The sequence below is a fragment of the Sesamum indicum genome, linkage group LG1 (genome assembly GCF_026168435.1).
Source record: "Sesamum indicum cultivar Baizhima isolate 11 linkage group LG1, ASM2616843v1, whole genome shotgun sequence".
NCBI lineage: Eukaryota > Viridiplantae > Streptophyta > Magnoliopsida > Lamiales > Pedaliaceae > Sesamum > Sesamum indicum.
The window spans coordinates 4,084,466-4,095,128 of record NC_142657.1 but is presented as its reverse complement, the minus strand read 5'-3'; the positions used below and the strand labels follow the sequence as shown (position 1 = coordinate 4,095,128).

Sequence of the window (10,663 nt, the reverse complement as noted above, 5' to 3'; positions counted from 1 at the left end):
GAGTAAAAGGATATAGTTTATGGCTTAAAAGCCAACCAGATTTTAAAGTTATTATAAGTAGAGATGTTGTTTTCAATGAATCTTAAATGCCATGCCTTGTTCACTTAAGTAAGAAAGATAAAGAACTTGATATAGATACCACCATTAATAAGATGGGGGGATTACCTAAGGATAACTAACAGGGGAAGGTTAGAGGAAGAAAATCAACAAGATCAACAAATCCCTGAATTAAATAATGAATCTTCTGAGACTTATGATTAAGAAAACAGTTTAGCACACTACTAGTTGGCAAGGGATTGAGATAGACGTGAATCTAGGATCCCTTCTAGGTACAAAGATTTTCATATTGTTCTAAGTGTTGAAAACTGTGAAACCAAGTACATTTGAAGAAGTTTCAAAATCTGAAAACTCTAAACAATGGTTGAATGCTATGAAAGAAGAAATGAAATCCTTATGGGATAATAAAACCTGGATTCTTGTACCTAAGCTTAAAAACTGTTCTGTGGTAGACTGTAAATGGATTTTTAAAATAAAACAAGAAAATAACTCAAATCATTTTAAAGGAAGACTTGTAGCAAAATAATTTACCCAAAAAGAAGGTAATTATAATTGAAATTTTTCCACCTGTTGTGAAATTTACTACTATGAGAATTATGTTTGCTCTTACTGAACAGTACGAGCTACTGTCCGAGTGATAAGAGACATATTGGACGAGATGCGGGTGGATCAAGTAACTTATATTTAATATTATATGTACATTTATACCGTGAATTAACTGCGCATTAATTTACATCTTTTTATTTATTACAGTTCATCTGGCAGCGATATGATATGAACTAGGATGTCATTATGTTTATGCCGCTGATTTGAATCCCCAGTTGTAGAGATCATCATGTCCATTGATATTCTATCTAATAGTTAAAATGCATCGTCCCGGACGGGTTCTTCGCCAATTCGAGATGAGGCAAAATATTCCAAAAGCGACGAATACTTGGGGTATGAGCCTCCGTCCGATTTCTAGAAAAAATCACACGACCATAGATAGGCACCTGCAACACATACTATACATCACCAGATGGCAAAGACGATATGACAAGATTGTACAGAGGCCACCCATTTTCAATAGAAGAGAAACAAAACAAGGTTATTAAGAATGGTACTACAATATAACAAGAAATTTCGTATCATCATCTACTGATAGACGTATGGAAAGTGGGTACCAACCTGGAGAAGTACCTATGTTGCAAGTCGTGGTACGTTCTTATATAATATCACATACTTTATTTTAAATATCTATTTTTACAACAAAAGACTCATTATTTTTCTACAATAATCAGGCAGACGAGGTGAATGCCCTTGAAGCTTTGTGTCAATCTAGACCACTGAATATTGAAGGATATAGTCAATTGGTGGATAGATTCGAACACGGTTTACACATTATCAAGGAAGCCATAACCCATCACCAACAACAAATTGCTTCTCCATCCGATGACGCTACCACAAGATCCCACAGGCAAAGAAAGAGTTCTAGCCGAATGTCTACTGGTTCAGTTGAACGTCATGATATTTTGGTGGATATAGCTGGTCCTTCAACAATATATTAACCTCAGGATTATTACGTGCCCCAACCGCCTCAAGATTACTACATGCCTCAACCACCTCAAGATGATTGGTTTCAATCGGCTCCATATATGCTAAACCAAATACAAGATTATTTCTCACAAGTACATCTTGACCTTGATCTTGGTATTAATCAACCATATGCACCAGGACACAATATTTCACGGATTTTATTTTCATCATTAGTGCATATCGTGATAATGTGGAGTCTAGTTCTGTAACAACATCAAGTCGGTTCGGTAGTGATGATAATGAGGCGCAAAATGATCCAATGCAAAATGTGGACGAGAAAATAAGAAGACCTCGTCGTCAATGGCACAGACGCAATCTGGAACGGGTGGACATTTTTAACATTTGAAATTATATAGTTCATTGCATTTTTTACAATTGTACAAAAAAATATACACTATTACATTTGTATACTTAATTGTAATTTTTTAAATTAATAAAATTTTTAATAATTTTTTGGACTTTAATATATTGTCAAAAATTAATTTTTTATAATTAATTTATAAAAAAATTAATTAAACAAAATATAAAAAAATAAAAAATAACCAATTCGTGGGTAGGAACCACGACTTGGTGTCATGATTTCGAATCACGACCCCATGTCGTGATTTCAGACCACGACTTCAGCCTTTTTTTTAAAAAAAAAAAAAATAATTCGAATCATGGTTTCTAATCGTGACTCGTAATATTTTTATTATACTATTTAAATAAATTATATTAATATAATTCACTTATTTTTTATTAATAAAAAAATAATTAACCCCACAATTATGTATCTATTTATAGGTATACTCAACCTTTTCCTTAATAGGAGTTCATGTCCCAATATATAATATGGAAGACTATAAATTCTATCTCAGATAGGATTTATTCCAAATGAATCTTTATCCTAATATATATTTGAAAAATTCAAACTATATTTTAAATATAAATGCATATTAGATCATGTCTCTACAAACCCAACCAAATACTAAAGACGTTGAATATGAGAGAGGATGAGGACAGGACCAGACTTGTGGAATGTGAAGAGAGATAATGGGAAGACTCAGACTTGTGGAATATGAAGAGAGTTAATGGAAAGACTAGACTTGCAAAGTATGAAGTAAAGACCCCGACTTGCGTAATATGAAGAGTATATAATGGGTTGTGACATTAAACTAATTTTTGCACATCATTGAAAGATTAACTGATAATTTTTAAAATATTTAAATTCAATTATAAATAAATTATAGATTGAAATCCGAACTAAATTTTAAAGTTCTTTATAATATTTAGGAGCAAATTATATTAATGAAAAAATTAGAGAGAACGTAATGAATATTATAGAAAAAATTAAAATTAAATAAAAAAAATATAATAATATATAATATACAAAAGGCAGGACATGCAGGATGCGTGGAGAAAATAATGAAAAGACTCATGTTTTTACTTTCTACTATGAGGGATAATTTCATTTTTCGTACTTTAATTATGTTATTATATTAAATGTTTTAGCATTTTATATTTTAGCCTCATCAATTTGATCCCTTACATTTCTTAACTACAACAATTATGTGTGTATTGAACTTTTATTAAGGACTTAGACCAAAGTAAATTTAAAAAGAAGGTTTTGGGCATGTCCTGATTACGGGGTAAATATGAAATTAATAGATACTAGTTATTTTAAGATTCACCCAATAATTAGAGCAGGCCCAAAACTTTTTTTTCGAATTTATTTTTGTGTAAGAAGGTTTGGATCAAAGTTTAATTCCATACTCAGATATATTTTTTCCATGTTCACATCCTCATTCCTCTCAATTTTGGCTAATTTTTCTTTAATTCAACTCTCTCAGGCCTCTCTTATTTATTAATGTTCCTACAAAATATGGCCTTTTATTGTTAAAGTCCTTCCTAATTTCCCTTTAAATTATTCTTTTTCGTTAGATTTTACGGTTAAATTAATAAAGATTGCTAGAAAACTAATGAAAATAACAAATACCAAGGACTAAAATTAATGGAGTACCAAAACTAATTTAATGGTACAATTAGAAATTATCCATTCTAGTGTCTGTGATTTTTTTTTTTTTTTATTTCTTTCACTTTTAATTAATACACATACTCAACTCATGCACACACCAAAATTCAAACATAAAATCTTTTGAAAAAAATTTGAGACCGAAACGTTGACTGTCCCAAAGAGACGTGTTATGACTTCTTAAGTCTTTGTCCCAATTATGGAGGAAGATAAAATCGTCAAGCTCTTGGGTTGTGAATCATTCATAAAATGGAGAGAAGCTTGTGGTCTCAACCTCAGAACCCCATCTTAGGGGGAAAAAATACTCATTTAAATCCTGTCATTTGATCTAGGCTTGGTTAAAATCATTCTTGGATGATTGCTTCTTATAACTGTGTCAATTTCAAGGAATGATTTTACAAAGGAAAAATTCTAGTCACCATTAATTTTGCTGTACACAAATATATTTGGATTTTGGCTTGATATCAATGATATGATTACAATTTTGTTTTCTTGAGAGTCATCCTAAGGAGATACAGAGATGTATATTATATTTATGTCTGAATTTCTTTCTTTTTTTTTTAATTTGAATAAAATAACCTTATATATTAGTTTTAAGGTTAGGAATATTTATTACCTTCCAATAACGTTACCTTACCTCATATTAATTATTTTTTTTATTTGTTGATGTGTATTAGTTATTTTTTAAACTATTTTAACAGTACAAATATACTTAATGAAAACACCAGGATAAGTGGATAATAAACTTTAGTATTCAATACTTATTTTTTTCATTACTTCGATCTTGTACAAGAAACATTATATAACAGAATTTTTATGAAGAATTTTAGAGTATGTTAAATATTAAAATTTATCTAGTAATTCTTCCTGCATGGGAGTCTACATTCCCTTTGCTTTGAGGGGTCCGTCGTTTTGACAGGAGCCGATGCCAGTGTACTGTACCGATGATCGAACCAGTGAGATTTGAGCCGTCTTCTCCATCTGATCTTAGTTTTACTGTTGTTATCCTTTTCGGTGCCTGTAGGTCTTCTCTGTCTTCGTGTTATAGTTAGGGATTAGTGTTAGGATTTTCTCTAGTTTCGTTCGCTTTGCTCTCGTATCGTTCCTTTTGGTTATACTAACTTGCTAGGGTTGTGTTTCTAGTTTCCTTACTGTTTTGTTCCTTTTTTTTCTCTGTCTAGTTTGTTAGTGTGGTCTTCTTGTTATAGTTCTGCTTCTTGCTGGTTTTTCTGGCTTTCAGGTGTCCCCTCTTCAGCTTTCGACGATGTCAGGATTCATTCAGGGCTTATGTTGATCGTCTTCTTTCTTTTTCTACTACTCCACGTATCACTGATCATGGAGGATGTGGAATCGATCACTAACAGATTGAGATATGCTCTTAAGTTAGGGGAAGAGGAGGTGGATGAGTTGGACATTCCAGATGTTCTTTTGGCAATCTAATTTAACATATTATTAGCTTTGCCTGGTGGGTTGTCTTTTATCCAGGAGAACGGTGAACTTTGAGGGACAGTGCGCATCATTACGGAGCACAATTTTGTCGGTGAAGGGTATGGAGATCAAACAACTCCCTACCGACCAATTCCTCCTTAGGTTTAATCATGTTCCCATGGAGTTTTGAGAAGAACGTGTTAGTCTTGAGCGGCATTGACGTGAATGAGAATCTGATGCACGTCGACCTTGGTTGGTCTGATTTCTATGTTGATGTACATGATTTGCCTCTGACTAAGATTAATCTTGGGATTGCAGCTTTTATTCGCAACAAAATCGGGAAATTTAGAGACTTGGAGATGGAACTATTATGGTCTGCATGGGGGGCAACATTGTGTAATCAGGGCTGCAATCAACGTCACTCTCCCGCTACCTCGGGCACTTAAACTTAAGACTACATGGGAGAGGAGCATATGGTGACGTTTTCATATGAGAGGCTCCCCAACTTCTACTAGTTATGTCGATGCTTAGGTCACATTGTGAAATACTGTTTGAAGCACTTCGAAGAAGGCTTTCAAAACCCAGGCACGAATACTCCCTTCGGCCCCTAGCTGAGAGCCACAATTCCAAATAGATTTCATCCTAAAGCAGCATTAAGTTTTAATAGACGAAAGAAGACGTTATTGGTGTCTACTCAACGAGGTTCAAATAGAAAAGGAGCTAAGACTTTTGGGGTGTTTGTTGTACATGATGGTGCAAGTTCCCAACCAACAATGTTAGGCGCCAGTGTGGATAGTGAGAGAGTGGTAGAGATCAATGTTTAGGCTCCTAGGTGCAATATGGACATGAACGCGTCGAACCGTGGTGAGGTGATGCCCAGGGGCAAAGGGATCGTGGAAGAGAGGGAGTTGTGTCACATTTTTAGCTAATCAAGAATATGGTGGCCTATCATGCTTCGATGGCACTATCAGAAACAGTTCTTATCAATATTCATCTCATGTTTGCAGCGAGAGGTGGTGGTAGGAGAGGCACTATTAGAAAAGGGGGAGGCGTATTGGCTCCAAGGCCATGATGGCCGTTCGGAAAAGGGAACGAGGCATTACTATAATTGATTGGGTGCATGGGCGAGTAACGTGGTAAAAAATGAGCTTAGTTGGTCGATGAGGATTCAGATTTTTTATTGGCTGAGACTACGGAGCATCTCGCCAGGAGTTATGAAAATCCTTAGCTGGATCTGGTAGGGTCTGGGGCCCCATGGACAGTTGAAACCTTGTTGATCTATTAAAACTCCATAGCCTCAGCTTGATTTTCCTCTCCAAAACTAAGTCCTAGAAGAGGAGACATGACAAGTTGAAGGAAAGATTGAATTACTATGGAGTGGGGGTAGACTCCCAAGGTAAATCTGGTGGTCTTATATTGCTTTGGGATAAACATGTTGAGGTATGAATATAATCATACTCTCAAAATCACACAAATGCCTCGATTAAAGTAGATAAAGAGTCTAACAGTGGAGGTTTGCTGGTGTGTATGGGCATCCGGAGGTGTGGAAATGTAAAGAAACATGGAAACTGTTACGCTACTTAGGTTAGAGCTATATTCATTCGTGGTTGTGGTGGGCAATCGGGTCAGGTTCATTGGGTCCCAACCCGACCCGATCAGGTTCGGGTAAAACATGGCAGTTTGTTCGGGTTTTTATGGCGGGTTCGGATAAACCGAAACCCGCCTATTTTTAGTCGGATCGGGTTCGGATTTTAAAACCCAAGCCGATTACCCCGATCGGGTACCGACATCAAAAGGGGGAAAATTTTAATAGGGTTCCTGTCTCCATCTCTCTCTCAGACTCTCTTGCTCCTGCTCCTGTGTTTCATTTCTTCCTCTCTCTCACCGTCGCCGTCGCCGTCGCCCGAGACTCTTAGCCTGCCAGCCACCACTCGCCGCCTGTCCTGTTGCCGTCGGCCCACCCCTACACACGGTAATGGCATCTTTATATTATATAGTGTTTCTGCAATTTTGGTGTAAACCTCTTCTTCCTTAACTTGCTTCTCTGTTTTTTTCTATTTCATTTTGGTATGTACAATTGATTTATACCAAAATGAAATCAGGAATTGTTAAGAAATAAAGGGTTAATATACTTTTTGTCTATTAAGAAACTTTAATTCATGAGATACAGCTCAAGATGTAATTAAAATTGTAGAAAGCAACATAGATATTAAAATTTCCAATTGCTTCTACACGTATGACAGGGAAGACTCTGAAATTATTTTCATCTCCTATCTCAATGTGATAGGACTTTACAGAGGCTGCCTAGTTAGCCCAAGGGAATGAATGTTTAAGTGACATAAGTGTTATAACAAGAGCTCTCACCTTTTCTCCAGCAGCAAGGATAACTAGTTGACCATCCTCAGCAGGTTTTTTGCTACCTGATACTGGAGTTTCTAGGAAATGACCCCCCTTTGCTGCGATTGCCTGAAAACATTGCAAAAGATACAAGTCTGAAGTTCACCTAGAATAAACATGAGCTCTCACATTTAATCACATCAAATTTCCCTTCATATAAGCTTTTCACCCTAAAAATTTGTTTCATAATTTGAACAGTGAAAACTCATGCATAATCAATGTGCTTCATATTAAAATTGATTCTCATGAATTCTTAGGGTTAATATACTTTTCGTCCATTGATTACGGGATCTTATGTATCTTACATGTGGATGTTTTAATCTTGCAGATTTCAAATTCTCAATCTCAATATTCACTTACTGTAGACTTATCAGATGCTCAAGATCAAGGCATAAATATGAACATGGTTCATAATTAGGTCAGTGGTGATCATGTTGACTTTGATGTTGATAAGGGTATGGATATGTCAGAGGATGAGGACGATATTCCACTTGATTCTAAGAAAAGAAAAAAGAGGGTAGTGACTTCTAGATCACCTTGGTGGGACCATTTTCATAAATTTTACTGTGAAAAAGATAAAGTACAAAAGACTAGATGCAAATATTGTACTAGGAAAATCAAAGCCGATCCAAAAGTACATGGAACTAGGCATCTAAAGAACCACTTTGAATCTTGCAAGAATAAACCTCATGATGTTTTCACCAATCAGACGAGATTGTCTTTTCAATCAATTCGTTTAGGCGAAAACGAGGCCCTCTTGTCAATTGGAGATTTGATAAAGAGAAAATTAGAGAGGCTTTGTCTTATATGTTGGTTGTAAATGAGCTCCCATTTAAAAAGGTTGAGAATTCTGGATTTAGACATTTTATGTCAGTGGCTTGTCCAATGTTTGCTATTCCATCAAGAAGGACAATAACAAAAGACATTTTCCATATGTATGTCAATGAAAGAGCAAAATTGAAGTCATTTATTAAAAATCATGCTCAAAGGGTTTGCATTACAACAGACACTTGGATATCTATTCAAAAAGTCAATTACATGTGTCTCACTGCTCATTTTATTGATGATGATTGGAATTTACATAAGAGAATTTTGAATTTTTGTCCAATTATCGGACACAAAAGTGAAGAAGTTAGTAGAGAAATGTTTGCTTGAATGGGGTATTGATAGGATTTTTACGATTACTGTTGATAATGCATCTTCTAATGATGGAGCTATGATTTATTTGAAAAAGAAACTTGAAAACTGGGGTCAAAATATTTTAGGTGGAAAATATGTGCACATGAGGTGTATAGCACATATAATCAACCTTGTGGTTCAGGATGGTTTGAAAGGGAAGGATGAGCATGAGGCAATATCTCGTATTAGAGGGGCAGTTAGGTATGTGAGAAACTCTCCGCTAGGTACAAAAAATTTCAAGAATGTGCTGAATTTATGGAAATAAAAAAGTTATTGTCTCTTGATGTACCTACCAGATGGAACTCCACCTACTTGATGTTAGAAGCTGCGATATGTCTTAAAAGGGCATTTGATGCTTATGAAGATATAGATGTTGCTTATAGAACTGATCTTTCAAAGAAACCATTTGATGGGGTTCCTATTGAATCTGACTGGGATAGGGCAAAGATGTTATTGAAGTTTTTGAAGCATTTTTAAAATCTCACATTGTGCATTTCCGGTTCTTCATATGTCACATCTAATATTGTGTTTCATGAAATATGTGAAGTTGATTTGCTTCTCCGAAGATTGTTGAATAGTGATGATGTTGAATTAAGTGATATAACAAGAAAAATGAAAGAAAAATTTTACATGTATTGGGGATCAATTGAAAAGATGAATACGGTTTTGTATTATGGTGTGATACTTGATCCACGTCACAAATTGGGGTTTATAGAATTTTCCTTTGATAAATTATATGGTGGTATTGGACAAAGTGATGTACTGAAAGAGAGAGTACGAGATGGTCTTCATGAGTTGTTCAATGATTACAAGTTAAGATATGGACACGCTCTTCAAGGAACTTTAGAAAGCCCGGGTTCATCGTCTAGTCGTTTTTCTTCATCTTCTTCCTCATCAAAGAAAATGTTTATGCATGATGAAGACAATGAGACTCGCAGGTTTTCTTTACAACAAGAGTACATGATGTACATGACAGGGGGAAAAGATCATGTGAAATCAGAGTTAGAGAAGTATCTCAGTGAGGATGTCGAAGAGTATAGGGAAAAGTTTGATATATTAAAATGGTGGAAAGTGAACACTTAGAGGTTTTCGATTCTCTTAAAGATGGCTCGAGATATATTGGCAGTTCCTATCTCGACTGTTGCTTCAGAGGCCGCATTTAGCACTGGTGGACGTGTTCTTGATGCATTTAGGAGCTCACTATCTCCTAAAATTGTTCAAGCTATTATTTGTGCTCAAGATTGGATCCGTAAAGATTCCAAGCCAATAAGCATAGAAGAAGATTTAAGTGAAATTGAAATGTTTGAGCAAGGTACTTTTTATTTTTTCTTTTGCTTTGTTTTATATTAAATTCTATATACTTTTATTTATATTAATCTCAATTTTTTTTGTTTGTTTTCTTGTAGAGCTGACAAAATTTCGAGTTGATTCAACCATAATTGATATTTGATTGGACTACTTTGGAGTTTGGACTATTTTAGATCTAGTACTTCACATGTAATTGTAAATTGATGATTAGAAATTTAGAATGTAATGACTTGATGGATTATTTTGTTCATGTTGTTTGCTAATGATGTTTGCAAAAATTGAATGTCTCTTGTGATTCTTTGCCATTGCAATATATTTTATGAATAAAATTTCATTGCTTTATAATAATTAAAAAAAAACCTAGAGTACAACTACCCGAACCCGACTGTCGGGTACCCGACGGCTAACCAGGTACCCGCCCTACTCGGGTTCGGGGTCGGGTACCCGACCCGACCAACCCGAACCCAAGGAACCCGACCCGACGCCCACCCCTAGTTGTGTGTAGAAGATATCAACGAAATCATACACCAACATGGAAAGAAAGGCATGGGGGCTCGAGCTCATTAGCAGATTGCGGGTTTCAGGATCAGCAGTGGTGGAGGTGGAACGCCAAAGCTTCTATGATCTTGATCTTCACGGACATTCATTTGTGTATCCTGAAGGTTGTGAGCAGGTAGGGTTCTCTTGGATGTTGTCTATGTACACATG

General features: G+C 35.4%; 1 pseudogene; it reads left to right on the top strand.

Annotated features, from left to right (window-relative positions):
- The first annotated feature begins 8,962 nt into the window (after window positions 1-8,962).
- On the top strand, window positions 8,963-10,097 carry LOC148789345 (zinc finger BED domain-containing protein RICESLEEPER 2-like; annotated as a pseudogene).
- Window positions 10,098-10,663: the final 566 nt, after the last annotated feature.